The sequence below is a fragment of the Chiloscyllium plagiosum genome, unplaced genomic scaffold (genome assembly GCF_037043375.1).
Source record: "Chiloscyllium plagiosum isolate Xiang-an unplaced genomic scaffold, Cpla_swu_hap1 HiC_scaffold_14, whole genome shotgun sequence".
In the NCBI taxonomy this organism is placed as follows: domain Eukaryota; kingdom Metazoa; phylum Chordata; class Chondrichthyes; order Orectolobiformes; family Hemiscylliidae; genus Chiloscyllium; species Chiloscyllium plagiosum.
The window spans coordinates 47,875,209-47,892,161 of NW_028270152.1; the positions used below are offsets into that span (position 1 = coordinate 47,875,209).

General features: G+C 38.8%; 1 protein-coding gene across 2 annotated transcripts in view; it reads right to left on the reverse strand.

Moving 5' to 3' along the window:
- Positions 1 to 16,953, reverse strand: part of lrig1 (leucine-rich repeats and immunoglobulin-like domains 1) — a 121,269-nt gene that overhangs the window by 47,852 nt on the left and 56,464 nt on the right. The window lies entirely within an intron of this gene.

Genomic DNA, 16,953 nt, shown 5'->3' on the forward strand with positions numbered 1-16,953 from the left:
CTCACTCATCTATTTTGTCATAATGATAGATCAGAATCCCAAGTGCATATGGGGTTGAAACTTCAGTACAACCGTAAGTGTTTTTATAAAAAGACAACTGCTGCAGCCAAAATATCACTGTAGATGGAGCCCCATAAAACTTCACACCTGTAAAAACTCAAGGAAATGAAAAACAACTAAAAAGGAAGATATAACGAGAGGCTGACTACCCAATTCTCTCAGAGAAAGCCACTTCATGTAGACAAGAGTTTGTATTACCAGAGAAACAGAAAAAAGGGTGAGACATTGACAACAACTCCTGGTTTATAGGTGTAATGGCTTGATTGGGTAGCATGTATATTAGTTTGTTGAGAAGATCACAGCTTTACAGCAGTGATCAAACACACCTGCACTGTAGATAAAGAAGAAATAAATGAATGTTGTTCGAGCACAAGAGGTTGTGTTTGGCATTACTTTCTCTTGTGACGTGAAGTAACTAAATATAATGCACTTCTGTTAAAGAAAGAAAGTCTGGTTAAATTTCCTCATTTTAAACACAAATGCATTTGCTGTAGGATGGCAAATTCCACAAGGAATTGAGTCACGTTTAAGTTAACTTTGTCACCACCAATCAAGGGGGTGGGTGAAACAAGCAAGCCAGTTCATCCCTCCTCACCTGGGAACTTAACGATTTGGGATATCCTATTTGGAACCATTAATTGGAAAACTGTGCCCAAAAAAGTCATAACCCCTTCACAATAACAACATGCTGAAAACTGCAATTTGAAAACTAACGGGATTAGTCAATTTGTCCTCTGCACAAACATACAAATTGTCTTCTTAGTCAATCACTACCTTTGTTAAATACAGACAGCAACAGGGCTTATCATTTATAAAAAAGGCTCTTATAAAACGAACAGTAAAACTGGAAATTGTATGAGGCTAATTACAATGTATTATTACTATTATTAGTACATCACTGCAAAATCTCAAGGTTAAATGTTATTTAGAAATGGTAAGCAGCAGCAAACCACTATGAGCTCCACTGCTACAAAAAATTTCAGGAATGCAAAATTTTACACACCGACTTAAATAGATGGTGCTTACTTACTCTCAGATTACAAATCTTAGCAGGACTTATACACTTAATAGTAAGGTCCAAGAAAGTGTTGCCGAACAAAGAGACCTTGGAGTGCAGGTTCATAGATCTTTGAAAGTGGAGTCGCAGGTAGATAGAATAGTGAAGAAGGCGTTTGGTATGCTTTCCTTTATTGGTCAGAGTATTGAGTACAGGAGTTGGGAGGTCATGTTGTGGCATTGGTTAGGCCACTGTTGGAATATTGCATGCAGTTCTGGTCTCCTTCCTATCGGAAAGATGTTGCAAAACTTGAAAGGATTCAGAAAAGATTTACAAGGATGTTGCCAGGGTTGGTGGATTTGACTAAATGGAGAGGTTGGATAGGTTAGGGCTGTTTTCCCTGGAGTGTCGGAGGCTGAGGGGTGACGTTATAGAGGTTTACAAAATTAGATTAGATTAGATTAGATTAGATTAGATTACTTACAGTGTGGAAACAGGCCCTTCGGCCCAACAAGTCCACACCGACCCGCCGAAGCGCAACCCACCCATACCCCTACATTTACCCCTTACCTAACACTACGGGCAATTTAGCATGGCCAATTCACCTGACCTGCACATCTTTGGACTGTGGGAGGAAACCGGAGCACCCGGAGGAAACCCACGCAGACACGGGGAGAACGTGCAAACTCCACACAGTCAATTATGAGGGGCATGGATAGGATAAATAGACAGAGTCTTTTCCCTGGGGTCAGGGAGTCCAGAACTAGAGGGCATAGGTTTAGGGTGAGAGGGGAAAGATATAAAAGAGACCTAAGGAGCAACTTTTTCACGCAGAGGGTGGTAAGTGTATGGAATGAGCTGCCAGAGGATGTGGTGGCGGCTGGTACAATTGCAACATTTAAGAGGCATTTGGATGGGTATAATGAGTAGGAAGGGTTTGGAGGGATACGGGCTGGGTGCTGGCAGGTGGGACTAGATTGGGTTGGGATATCTGGTCGGCATGGATGAGTTGGACCGAAGGGTCGGTTTCCATGCTGTACATTTCTATGATTATATCAACATCAAAAAGGATGCACGCAGTTGACTCTTAATACAAAATGAGGTGTTATATAGTAAACGCCAAAGTTACTTTTTTAAAAAAAAGTGTGAAAAACAACCGTCCTATTAGGTACAGTTATGAAATTATACTAAAGTAGGCCTGCATCAGGTACTGCCACACTTGAAGACGACAGTAATACTTCTGATACAGGTGGACAGTTGTGTGGGGGGCCAGGCACAACAACACATACTAATGCTGAATTCTGAGACATAATGCAAATTGGTAATGTCTGAATAGCATTGTTCCCACAAGAATACCGAAGCAACTTATTCACACTATTGCACAAATAGTTAAGGAGTCAGGTTGAAAATGCTATTGGACAAGAATTAAATCAAGGCTCGAAATAAAATACAAGATAGAACTTTGCAAACGTTTTGAAACTTAAAAAGAGTGCATATTTTCATTTTTAACTTGCTAATCAACAGAAGATGTATTTTATGTCCATTCTGAAGGACGGTCCTGAACCGCTGACCCTGCTCTTTGCACAGATGCTGCCAGACCTGCTGAGTTTCTTGAGCAACATGTTTAAGGTATGTTTTAGACCACTGAAAGGATTTTTGTTTCAATCTAATCAGTTCTTTCAAAACAATTTAAACAAATTACAGCAACTAATCACTAACATTTGATCGTAATAAGTAATCACAGAACCCCTACCATGCAGATAGAGGCCATACAACCCACTGAAATTGCACTGACCCTCCGAAGACAATCTCAACCAGATACACATCCCACCCCCGTAAATCCATAAAACTAATCCAGCTAGCCTGTACATCCCCAGATATTATAGGACAATTTAGCATGGCCAATCAACCTAACCTGCACATCTTTGGACTGTGGAAAGAAACCAGAGCATCCAGCAGAAACCCACGCAGATTCGTGAGAACATAGACGGTTGCCCAAGGTTAAAATTGAACCCAAATCCTTGGCGCTGTAAGGGAGCAATGCTAACTGCTATTCTACCCAAGGTTGGTTGCACACTTGGTTAGTTACATGAAGATAGAGTATTTTACACTTCAGATGTATATTACTCAAGCACAATCATAAATTCTTGTAGTAAGCTTTGCTATATTTCTATACAATTTATACATCCAAGCACAAATAACTGAATTAGATTATAAGTGCACAGTTGAAACAAAAACATGGCACATTCAACTATTTCTGGTAAAACAAACTAATAAACCCAACTCTGCCACCACATGCCCTATGGAAATTTTAATACTGGAGAATGACAAACTGCAATAGTTAAGGTGATGTTTTAGTTGCTTCCAGGTGCCTTTTAATTTCAGCTGTGAGCTTTCCACAAAACAGCTGCACTTTCAAGGTGATGAATTATTTCATGCCAAAACCAAATTTCCTTCAACACTGCCCCAAGTAATTTTTAAATGTTTTTGGAACAAGAGCAAACATTTACAAATTGAGGAGTTGCCAAATGGTCGCATTTTGAGCAATTTAACAGAATGATTCACACTGCCGTGCATTACCTAAATGCTGCATATTTAATCCCCATTACAGTAGAAATCAAAGCAAAATAAAGTGTTTCACAGGATATCTTCAAGCATTTTACAGCCAAGGAAATACTTTGTGAAGTATAGTTCCAGTTGTAATTTCAAAAATGTGCTAGCCAACTGAGCAGTTTTTTTGTTTAAATGCTCTTTTCTTAAAGAGCATCTGCTGTCTCAATGTTTCAGTGACTATCCTCCATGGTAACCAACTGTAAAAATTAAACATCTGATCTATAAAGCCAGGTTTTCTTCAAGGATCTAACTTGTCCAGTTTACTACTAGCTGGGATCTTAACACCGTATTAATATACTATCCCATATTCAACAGCCCTTATCCTACCTACTAGCATATGCGATACATGTGGGATGCCCTTTAGAAATCTATGTATACTACATCTATTGGTTCCTCTTTATCTCTCAAGTTATATCTTCAAACTTCAGTAAATGGAGCAAACAGGAATTCCCTTTAGTAAAGTCATGTTGACTTGTTTTAATCATATTTTGCTTTTCAAAGCACATTAAGACTTCCTTAATAGATTCCAGCATTTCCAATATTTGATGTTAGGTTAAATTGTCGTTATTTCCCAATTATCTCTCTCCCTACTTTCTTGACAAGCATTGTTACTTTACCAACTTCCAATCAGAAGGGTTCATTCCTAATTCTAAGCAAATTTTGGAAAATCATAGCTAGCATGTCTCTGCAACTATCTTTTAGAATGCAATGAATGCATTTACTGCCCAGAATTTGTTGGATTTTAATTCAAGTTTTACCAACATTATTGCTCTGTAGATATTAATTTCCTCACTCTTCATAACCTCTGGGTTACTATTTCTGGAATGAAACCCATGACTTTAATATAGAAACCAACAAAATATCTGTTCATTTTTCCTGTCTCTGCTTTTAAAATGCCAACACTTACTTCAGTTACCTCGCTACCTCACAACTTAAAATAAATGCTCTTACCAGCTTTTTTAATCTCATTCTCTACTTTTTCCTTTTTAAATCAATGTTTTGGCACTCTTTGGTTGGTTTCTCGAAGTCTCCCATCCTCAAACTCATTCTTGTTTTTTTGGCAGTATTTTAAACCAATCCTTTTAAATCAAATACTACCTCAAATTCTTAAATAGTCCACAGATGTGTCTTTCGTGCCAATTTTTTTTGTTTTCTAATGAAATATGTTTTCAGTAAACATTGTGAATGATTATTTAAATGTTTCCCACTGCTATTTTGACCATACCTTAGCCAAGTAACCCTGCTACATTACACAACATGAACCCAAGATTGACTAACAATAAAGCAGCACCACAAAATATTAATGGAGGCTAATTTGGTGCATTCTATAAACTCATCTCAAACTTGCCATGGTGATCAATTTTCATACAAAGCAAGACAAAAATCCCATAATTTATTTTGTTTAAAATCAATACTTTTTGTTTAATAGTCTGATCAAGTATAATTACTGTTTTAGAGTGTACTAACTATTCCCAGCATTATTTTTTGACTTTAGAAATGAACAAGAGAATCATACTGGGTAACATTGCTTTTTCCCCTCTCGACAGATACTGTTAAACAAGCTGAGTTTCTGCAGCATTGCTATTTGAGATGTTTCTCGTTCCTGTTGATCTTTTATTTGCATAGTTGGCATCAGCCTTCTGTTTGCAGTAAGGCCACACTGTAATGGATGAAGCATTCTTCAGTTTGATCTATCTATGCAATGAAATGCTGACTTTCACCCCTATGAAAGCTAAAGCATGTGTGCAAACTTTGCCCTGGACCAGACACCAGAGTGATCTTTCCTTCCTGGAACTTATAGATATATGACAGATTTCTCCAAAACTACCCTAAGGTGCATGTGCAGGACCTATCAATTGGACATCCCAAGCCCCCTCCACTTACTGTAACGTTCAGTGTCCCTAGATATAATCTGTCACACCTAGACTGCAATCTAGAGGAGAAAGGAAGGACTGCAGATGTTGGAGATCAGAGTCAAGAATGTGGTGCTGTAAAAGCACAACAGGTCAGGCAGCATCCGAGACGCAGGCGAATCAATGTTTTGGGCATAAGCCCTTTATCAGGAATGAGGCTGCAATCCCCCAATTACATGTGTGACTCCCTAACAAATGAGGGGATCTGCAGTAACCCACTTAGCAGATTATGACAAAGATACTAAGGTGTGGCAATTGAAACAAAGCACATTCTTTTGCTGGTAATAGATGCTCTGGACTCTCACTTCTATTGTCAGCATTAAAATACAAATATTAGAACAGTGCAAGTGAATACATACTTATAAAAGTACAGATCACAAAGAATAAATGCCTGTGCCACCAATGTACCCTCAGGGATTATTTTCCCTCTCTCCAAGAGTCCAGGCACAGGTCCAACATCTGCAGGAGTAATAGGCACGTCCAAAGGATTGATATACCTGGTGACTTTGAAGACTTTGGTGGACATTCCTTGGACTCAAGGCCTAGGAAACCCAGTCTGCTTAGGACATCCCGCAGAGTCATTGCCCTTGACCTAAGCTGTTGAAGGCAATGGACTCACTGGGACAGAGGAGGTGGAGGGGCAGAGTACCTCGAGTGTCATGAGAACAAATTGCAAGGTTACTAATCTGTTGTTCATTCTCTCATTTGGGTTAAGCAGCAACACCACCTAGATTGAGATGCCTTATCCATGAGCATCAATGGTTTGAAAAAAATAGCAGTGCAAGTCTAAGTATACATCCAGCAGCCCCTTGAGTGTTTTTTTCAAGGCAGCTAAGCACTCGCATGATGCGGCCACTGCAGTAGTGAGATCATTGAGGGATTCCTCCATCTTTCATTCTAGTCTACCAAGGCCCTCTGGTTCTGAAGTTCCCCTTACTCTTTCTGCAAGTTGACTATATCACTTACAATAGAGTATGGAGTCACATGTGCTGGACAGCGCTCAGCTGGAGTCTGGGTCTCCAACACTCCAAGTATCAAAGACCTTAAGTATTTCTTCATCCATGAGCTGGAGAGGCAGGTCAGTGATGCACTCACTAGATTGTGTTCCCAAGTCTAATTTGGCTACAAGAGCCACTAAGATGATTGTGCCAGTGGAAGATGCAGGTGAATGCCTGATTGATGGGTCCTCTGATGCTTCAAAGGCTTACTCCTCAGAGGTGGAACTGGCACTGAGACTAGGGCTGCAGCCTCTTGCACTGGGTGCCACTAGTGCCTACAGAAGAGTAAAAGAAAAAATTAATTTGTGAAAATGCATAATAGCTTATGCAGACCAATATTTTCTTGCATGCACCTCTGAGCAGTGTGCAAAGTGCATGGCTGCTTATTAAGCTGCTGGCCAATTCCGTTCACTCCGTCACCACGAAAATGGTCCTGGTCTTCTTGAGCTAGCAGTATTACCCTTTGCTCAATGGAGTCAAGGATTTTCATGTCTAGTACCCTTGGTCCCCTTTGCCACCTTGTCCAGAAGTCAGGTAAAGTGAAGACTTAAGTGTGAAAACAATGAGAGCAGAAGCGCTTGGTAAACATACATAACCCGAGGAAGCACAGTGCCCAAATTGTTTGAGAGTATAAAATGGGGGCTGTGAGCCCTTCAATATATATCACATACATGCGAGGCTTGCTGGCCATGGGTTTTTGTGAGATGCCCATGCAGTGACAGAATGAGAGCGAGTGATGCCTCTGGGAGTGAGATAGTGTAGAGAAGATAGTACCACTAACCTTTGTGGTGCACAGGAGATCATTCAATTCTGTGCAAATTGGAGCCAGTTCCTTTGGAGAAGGCCAATGCCACTTACCTGCAATGCTATTTGGTCTTAAGTAACAGAAGGTTATTAGGTTGGCTTCCTGGTGCCATCCATCAGAAAAAGGTTATCCCTTCCATCAGTGACTCCATTCAATAACAGACTTAAGGAAACATCACTAAATTTAGGAAGTAACTTGTTTCTTGAAGTCTGTTGGGAGTAACCACCTCAAGTTACACCAAGCACCCTGGCTAGCAGAATGTTAAGTGGTGCCCAGTTGGCCTTTAAAAGTGCATACAAACCTTCAATCTTCATAGAATCATAGAATCCCTATAGTGTGGAATAAGGCCGTCCAGCCCAACAAGTCCACACCGACCCTCCGAAGACTAACTCACCCAGACCCATTTCCCCTACCATATTACATTACGTTTACCCCTGACTAATGCACCTAACCTACACATCCCTGAACACTATGGGCAATTTTGCAAGCCAATTCATCTAACTTGCACACCTTTGGACTGTGGGAGGAAATCGGAGCACCCAGAGGAAACCCACCCAGCCATGGGGAGAACGTGCACTGTCGCCCAAGGTTGGAATCGAACACGGGTCCCCGACGCTGTGAGGCAGCGGTGCTAACCACTGAGCCACTATGATGCCACATTCTTTTTATTCACCACATAATTTGATTTGCTCTATTGCATGGTATGTAAAATGGATAATCATGCAAGGAAACTCAACCCAGGCATTGGCATTTGAAATGCCATCTCTGCTGCTTGACACCACATTTTAGTTACAAAATGGAGAATGGCAACCTATATTTCCAAATAACTAAATCACTCCCAAACTGAACCCTAATAAAATTCCCAGTAGCCAACATGAAAATGGAGTTCTAAAATACATTCAAAGGAGACTTCTACTTGATAAAATTTAAAAAAAACTTATAATAGCCCAATAAAAGACTGTAAGCCAGACAAAAAAACAACAAGATGTCACACAGCAAATATGGCTCCAATATAAGGCTGTTTGTGATTTAACTTGAAGTCCACTTAGAGTTATGCAGTCATAGAGATGTACAGCACAGAAACAAACCCTTCAGTCCAACTCACCCATGCCAATCAGATATCCTAAATTAATCTAGCCCCATTTACCAGCACTTGGCCCATATTCCTTTAAACCATTCCTATTCATATACCCATCCAGATACCTTTTAAATGCTGTAATTGTCCCCAGCCTCCACATCTCCTCCAGTAGCTCATTCCATACACAAACCACCCTCTGCATGAAACAGTTGCCGCTTAAGTCACTTTTAAAACTTTCCCCTCTCACCCTAGACCAATGCCCTCTAGTCTGGACTCCCTCATCCCAGGGAAAAGACCTTGTGTATTTACTCTATCCATGCCCCTCACAATTTTATAAACCTCTACAAGATCACACCTCAGTCTCCAATGCACTATGGAAAACAGCCCCAGCCTATTCAGCCTCTCCCTATAGCTCCAACTCCCCAACCCTGAAAACATCTTCGTAAATCTTTTCTGAATCCTTTCAAGTTTCAGATACAATATGTATATGCTGTCACAACAAAATAATCCTTTAACTGCACATTCCATAAGAAGGCACCCAGTGTAGCACGTAACCTCAATGTGTTAACTCAATATATTACAATTACAGTTTTTGCTTAAAGCTTTTCTTGGACTGACTACAACTACAAAGCTGAAATAAAAAACCATATTAGGAGCTACCATTTCATTGAGGCTTAAGACCAATGCATATCTAACATCCTGGTCTGAAAACTTAGTTCATATTTGTCAGCCGTAACAAAGTAAACTAACATAGATGTTAAATATAAAAGTCAATTTATTCCATCTTTCAATGTCAACAGATACTGTAGGAAATTCCAGTATCCAGCTCCACATTGTCGCCAAAAATCGATTAGTTTTCTCTCTGTCCAAATCATTTGCATTAAGTGCTTTGAAATCCATTCATTAGTTATTGATATACTGTTTACAAACAAGCAGACCATTAAACAGAAGTGAAAGCATTCCCTCAGCCCACCTTCAATAACAGAAACAAATACACATGTGCGAGTTAATGTTATGAACACCAAGCCATTGATTTTTCCCTCTAATAGCTAGTTTTTCACACTGTCATAAGTTTAAATAGTTTTTATTTTTACAAAACAATCAAGACTTCAATAAGATATATAATACAAGTGAACAATAAAACATTGCCAGAAGATTATGGTTGAGCTACAGAAATCTGATAAGCAAGTTAACATTAAAACAAGAAGTTTTCCAACCTGCCCAAGGCAATAAAGAAATAATCGATTGAAGAAAAAGAATTGATACCTTTGGAAACAAAATAACTGTCAAAAACAGGAAACAACATTAAAATGGCATAATTTTAGTTAAATCAAACTACATGATTTAGTAAAATAAAAGCAAAGTATTGCAGGTCTTGTAGATCTGAAATAAAAACAAAGTACTGGTAGAAACCTCATCAGGTCTGGCAGAGTGTGCAGAAAGAGAAAAGGTAAGTTAACATTTTTGGATTTCTGAACAAGTCATACTCGACTAACATGAATTCTGTTTCTCTCCCTCCATAGATACTGCCAGACCCGCTGAGCTTCTCCAGCACTGACTCTTTTTATTTTACTTAGATTTCCCCGAATTGTTTAGCAACAAATGTACTTTAAATGATGATAGATTTGTTAATTGGTTGTAAAAGCATTATGCAAAGATAAGTTTAACACAATAAATTGAAGAGGTATAATCTAAGTTTATGCTTCATGTCATTCTAGAAGAGGGAAGCACTGGAATTAAGTAAAAAGTAACACTAAAATCAGTACAGAAATTCCTGTATAATTTATTCGACACACGTGGACAACATCTGCTTTAGTTACTGTTACTTAGATTACAATAAGCAGCAAAGCTCTGTATTTGATAGCGAATGGCTCAAAACATGAAGTTTCAGAATTACAATCTGCAATTGTTTTTATATCTAATTTTCTAACTGCTTGCCAAATGGGTGAAGCTACATGCGTCAGTTATTTCTCTCAAAACACCCCCATCCCACCACCCCAAAATCAGTGAATACCTAGCTTTCACTTTGTGTCAACTAAAGCCTAAACTGACAGAGTGATCATATGCCATCAACATTTTAGATCATTTAAAATGTTTATTTGCTCATCCTTTTTAGTCACAACCTTGCATTTTTGGTATATTTCATCGAACTCTCAAGAGTTTGGCCTGCACTTCTTTACACAAGAGAGATACAAAACATAGATACCATTGAGGGAGGCCATGTCAAGTGGAATCCAACTAGGAGAAGCCAGGATCAAATGGGTGAATTGGATAAACAGAACCAAAATTCCATCATTGTTTAATATGCAAATTATGCTGAATTACACTTTTAGTGCTGACACCCCATGAGCATCCTCTCAGTTATTGTGGGAATTAAAAGATGTTTTGGAAGAAATAATCTTGAGACTTCACAATTGCAGAATGAAACAAAATTAAAATTTGAATCCCAAAGTCACTTTCTTCATACTTGTACAGCCTACAGAACAAAAATTCCCAAGATTGATTCTATTAAGTGTTAAAACCAAGATAATACTACAGTTCAATAAATTTCTTAATAAACATTAATTTTGACAGCTACAATATTCCAAAATAGTCTAAAATAAGAAGTTAATTCTCAAAATTGTAATGTCAATGAATCTGCAAATTGCAGCAAGAAAATCTCAAATCTGCAAAGCCAATAGTCCTACTAGGTGTTCATTAATAAACAGTTATTACACACAGACAGAAATCTGGGATGCTGTTCAGCCCATTTTACTTCATTTATCAAATAAAAACTCACCTAACTCACCCAAGTTGCATTGTGAATAAAATTATAGGTTTTTTTTCCCTGTTCAGAAGACCATTGTAATTTTTTTGCATTAGGTTTCTCTAATTCAGCTCTAAAATTGTATTTACAGAAGTATTAGCCTTCTTATTCCATGATAAACATGCTTTTACTTTAGTTATATATTAAATCCTATACAGCATATTCTCAAATTCCTTACTACAGACATTCTTTTACTGAAGTAAATGAGATTTTTAAAAATTATTTCATGAAAAAATGCATTGCTAGCAAAGCCATTTGTTGTCTTTACCCAATTGGCCCAGGTGTGGTGACATCTCTGCAGGTCATCTAGAATTGTTCTTGAAAAACTAACTCTTCCTACAACTCAGTTTTGTTCGGGCAAGGAAAAAAATGTCCAAGGTAGTCTGTATTTGCTGGGGCAATGTTGGAACACAAAATTTCGTTCAGCATATAAAATTATGTTTTCTAATCCCGAATGCTTTCCAAAAAGCATGTGATGTGTGTGCACATATGAACACTGGTGTATAAGCAATAAATACTAGCCTGCACACAAAAACTAAGGAAAAAAGAACTGGCACATAGATGCTTTCAAAGTGGAAGGATCAATTGTGAAGTCTCCATTATTGCATCACAGTGTTAGAAAAGATATTTAAGATTGCTTAATATTTCCAATCCTCCACAAAATGTGGGGCCATTCAATCGGTTTGAATTACAATATAAAGGACTATCTTTTGACGAGGAGGGAGATTTCAGAAATTAAAATTCCAGTGCAAATACTTGTAATATTTACTAAAATCAATTAGACTGAAAGGTATTCGCTTTGAGCAATCTGTAGGATCATACAGAGTGCAAGACTTAGACTGTAACTTACAACATATTCATTTCCAATCCTGGAGTATCATCCGACATGTCTGGCACCATACACTATCCACCTGTACTCTATTATATTATGCCTGTGAAATTTCACATGCGCTGCCGTTTCAACCTCTGCTTTTTGTCTGCATTCAATACAGCAACACTAAATAAAATGTAATGAATAATAAAAGTCAGCTATAAATTTTGTCAGAACATCGTGTGAGGAAATCAGCCTCATTACCCACTCCATTTTACATCTCAACATTCTGGAAGTCACTTCCAATAAACACAATTTCATCCTCAGGCACCAGATGCAATTTATATTCAGAAAAAAAGGACAGAAAGAGAAAAGATAATTGATTATGGTAATCGACTGTTCAGAAACCAAATTTTTTTTAAAATGAAAAGCTAAAATACTTTTTGTCCTTTACATTAGACTCACCTTTTAAAAAAATTCCAATTAGACATTTAATCGTAAAGGACTTGTCAAGTTTAGATACAGCTATTGTAACAATCCTTCTTGGTAGGGTCTTACCATTCGGCAAATTTTGTCTCCTCACTCTTCTCCCCTAACAGCAATGAATGGCAAAGATGCTGCCCAAAGAAAATGAAGGAATATTGACATATCATTTCAAACTCTTCCTCAGGTCAACAGAACTGCCACTAACAGGAAATGAAATTTACTAAGTAAATGACCGAGCTCTTCACACCATTTTAGTTGTGTAGGTTGAACCAATCTCAAGCATCCACAACAGAACATTAAATTTCCAGATCAATTAACTAGTATCAAATTTAGAGGTTGCTTTGCAGAATAATGATTGTGTCCAGCAGCGAGGTGGTCTGGTGAACCAAATAGATGGCCGCATCATGACAACAAATAACTGCACATGTGCAACAAAAATCTTCCTGCTTTAAAAAGTTGCACGGCAAGATTTTTCCATGATGATGCAACACTGAAGGTGTCCAATTCTTGCCCAATATCAGATATCCATGAAAATTGTTTCAAATTAATAAAACTGAAAATAGTCAATGATAAGGAAGAGTGGATGAGGAGAAGACGAATAGGTTACACAGAGCATCTCTATCCCACATCTTTAATTCTCTTTGCTGACAAGTACTGGCTGATCTGTTCACAAGCACATGCATATTTTTTGCAACAATATTAGTTTTCTATTAGGGTACAGAAAAAGGCAATCACTTGCTAACTATTACGATTGTCCACCCAGGGAATTGCAAGTCATTGCTCAAACTGAAAAGGTATCAATATCTAACCAACTGAACTTCACAGGTTTATTGCTTTGAGTAGATTACTGCCCAGGAAACAAAAATGATACGAAGAGAAATGTTAGAGGCATCCGCATTTATGCATGGGCTCAATAGGCTGAATATAGAAAAATTGTTCCCATGCACAGGGTGGAAGGAGTTGAAACATATCCATGCCATGCATATCTGAGCATAACACCATCACTGACTGTTCGGGTCAAACTGTATTTTTGTGTTTCATGTTGAATATGAAATTGACTACGCAAGTGAAATCGTGAAACATGGTGTATCATCATAATTTATTTTACTTTTCTCCAGCTATGAGGAGACGATGAGCTAGTAATCCAGAGGCATTGGCTAATGTTCTGGGACATGCACTCGAATTCCACCATGGCAGTTGGTGATCAGGAAATTATAATCACTGATAGGTTTTTCTAACAATCTAGTTCACTAGTGTCCTGTAAGGATGGAAATCTGCTGTCCTCACATGGTCAACCCACATGTGACTCCAGACCGAAACGTGGTTGACTCTCAATTGCTGACAAGGACAATTAGGGATGCGCAACAAATGCTGCTCTTGTTAGCAACATCCATATCACACAAAATTGCTTTAAACCAATAAGAGAGCAGAATACAAGAATAACAGCATTAAGGTATTGACTGAAGTTCAGTTCTTGCCCCATACCCTGAGGGGCAGGGAGTAGGGAGAGCCAGAAGTGGCACCAGACATGCTTATACCTGGCTGCACCAATAGTAGTGATGCGAAAAAGACATAAACGCTTTGCTTGTATCCTTCCATCTCTTGGAACTTTGCCTCCTATTCCACTGTGACTTCCCAGTCTGTGCTGGAGATAACCAAAATCCTACTCAAAGTATTACTATTATTACCAGAACAATTAAGAGCAATTAGAATTGTCCATGATTATAACTTTTTTTTTTACAAATAGTGTATTGTTTACCTCAGTGCTGTTGGGTTTCACTAATCCCATGGTTACCATTTGAGTGTTTTCTCAATCTAAAGTCATACAAGTTTGAACATTAGAGCTGAAAAAATGTGTTGCTGGAAAAGCACAGCTGGTCAGGCAGCATTCAAGGAGCAGGAGAATCGACGTTTCGGGCACAAGCCCTTCTTCAGGAATGAGGAGGGTGTGCCAAACAGGCTAAGATAAAAGGGAGGAGGGACTTGGAGGAGGGGGTGGCCTCCTCCATCGCCAGACCATGGCAACACGATGCCTGGAGGAAGAGCGCCTCATCTTCCGCCTAGGAACCCTCCAAACACAAGGGATGAATGCAGATATCTCCAGTTTTCTCATTTCCCCTTCCCCCACCTTATCTCAGTCCCAACCCTCAGACTCAGCACGCCTTCTTGAACTGCAATCTTCTTCCCGACCTCTCCGCCCCACCCCCTCTCCAGCCTATCACCCTCACTTTAACCTTCTTCCACCTATTGCATTCCCAACGCCCCTCCTCCAAGTCCCTCCTCCCTACCTGCTTGACACACCCTCCTCATTCCTGAAGAAGGGCTTGTGCCCGAAATGTCAATTCTCCTGCTCCTTGGATGCTGCCTGACCAGTTGTGCTTTTCCAGCAACACATTTTTCAGCTCTGATCTCCAGCATCTGCAGTCCTCACTTTCTCCAAGTTTGAATATTATCAGAGAAACAAAGAAGAATCAATAAAGTATTTTGCCCCAATACAACGCATAAAAATCTGATAATAAAACTGTTAAAATGTTGTTCAGTTCAAATTATAATTGCACATAGTGCTACAAGCAGAAAGTTAGTAAAACATACCTCTAAAGTTGTAAAAAATAAACCCACAAAATTTGTTAAATTACCTAGATTAAACTAAGTAGCAAAAGTGTGAAATCCTTCTTCAATCAGACACAAACACACCTACTTCCAGTCCAATTACAACAGGTTTAGGGTACATCAAGTATCACGCACTAAAGTCTACAATTGTACTATTTAAAGAGGTCCCTTGCCTCAAATTTGGCAGCTGTTTAAATTTAAAAGTTGCAGGCTGTTTCCCAGAGATCAGGAAGTATGACAATGTAACGGTAGGCTGCCAAATTTACTAATTAAGTGCCTTGCCCGTACTACTTTGGACTAGGAAGAACAAAATTCTTTAAACCCTTCAAGCAGATCTATTATTTTATCCCTTTTTCCCCATCCATAAAATTATTGCACTGAGCCCACCACCATGTGCTTCTGCTGTTGCAAAATGCAATTATTCCCATTCAGTAGATATAGAATCTCTCAAACTGGACAGCAACTGGATGGGAAACAGTGAAAAAACCCCACTAATTATTGTTATAAACTAATCAAGCTCTCCTTGCCCTTGCACATTATAACAACTGATGCCCACTTGTATAAATATCAGGAATCATGTTTACTGCTTAATGAAGTGCAGCAAGACCACCACAGATGATGACTGATTAATTTTGGTTGTGACAAAAACTACTCAGACCATTTCGCCTGCATTCCACAGCAGAAAGATATAGAAGCAGCATCATGTATCTAAATATTAAAAGATGCATAACAGTAAGCACAAATAATCCAATGTATACCATATAGAAAAAAAGGTAACGGGAATTAGATGAACTGACTGACAGCATAGATGTTAAAAGGTTTTAGTTATAACAGGTTGGTTATTTATCTACCAGCATCAAAGAACAGGTTAAAATTCCACACAGACTGAAGGGGTAAAAATTCACTTTTCTCTTGGCTGTAAAAGTCCTGTTTGAAATTGACTGCACACAGTCTCAATCTATTTTCAGTACTGGCAACAGCACAAAACTGGTTCCAACTTAGCACTGGTGAAAAATCTCAAGGCTTACACAGCATTGCAGCTGAAAACTGGGGAACAATATTACATTGCAGCTGAAGATTTCTTGAGATTAGGTGTTAAATAAATTATGGGAATGAGTGTAAAGGAACTTCACTGAATCCTCTATCATTGGCATGGAGTATCTGAAGTTGACAGTGCGTAATTGAAATGTTAAAAGTTGCATCACACTAGCCAAACAAAATCTCAAATTAAGAAGAAATACTGAAAACAGAGAGAGATTTTGGGAGAAACTTCCAATGTGTAAGTTTAAGTCTACAACACTGAAAGCTCTTTAGAAGGTGTTGGGCGTTGGGGGGGGAAGCAGAGGTGGAGGGAAGTGAGAGAGAGAGAGAGAGAGAGAGAGAGAGAGAGAGAGAGAGAGAGAGAGAGAGAGAGAGAGAGAGAGAGAGAGAGAGAGAGAGAGAGAAATGAATACTTCTCATTCCATGCTCAGTTACTAAAAAAAGTTCAAAAAGAGGCAGGGTTTCCGAGCAGTTCTGCCTACAGAAAACAGAAACTATGCCAAGATAAATCAGATTTGAAATGTACATCAGCAACAATTAATCAATAGGTTTGCTCTGCCAAGCGCTCTTTGCTGAATTTATTAAATTGATTTTATTAAACTTCTCAAAAGAAAATACAGTTAAGCAGAGGTGATAAATAGTAAACTTGCCCAATTGTATGTACTGTACCACAAACCACTCAAGAGCTCTCTTGGACAGAGCAACAGGTTATCTGTTGTGTACACAAGCACAGAA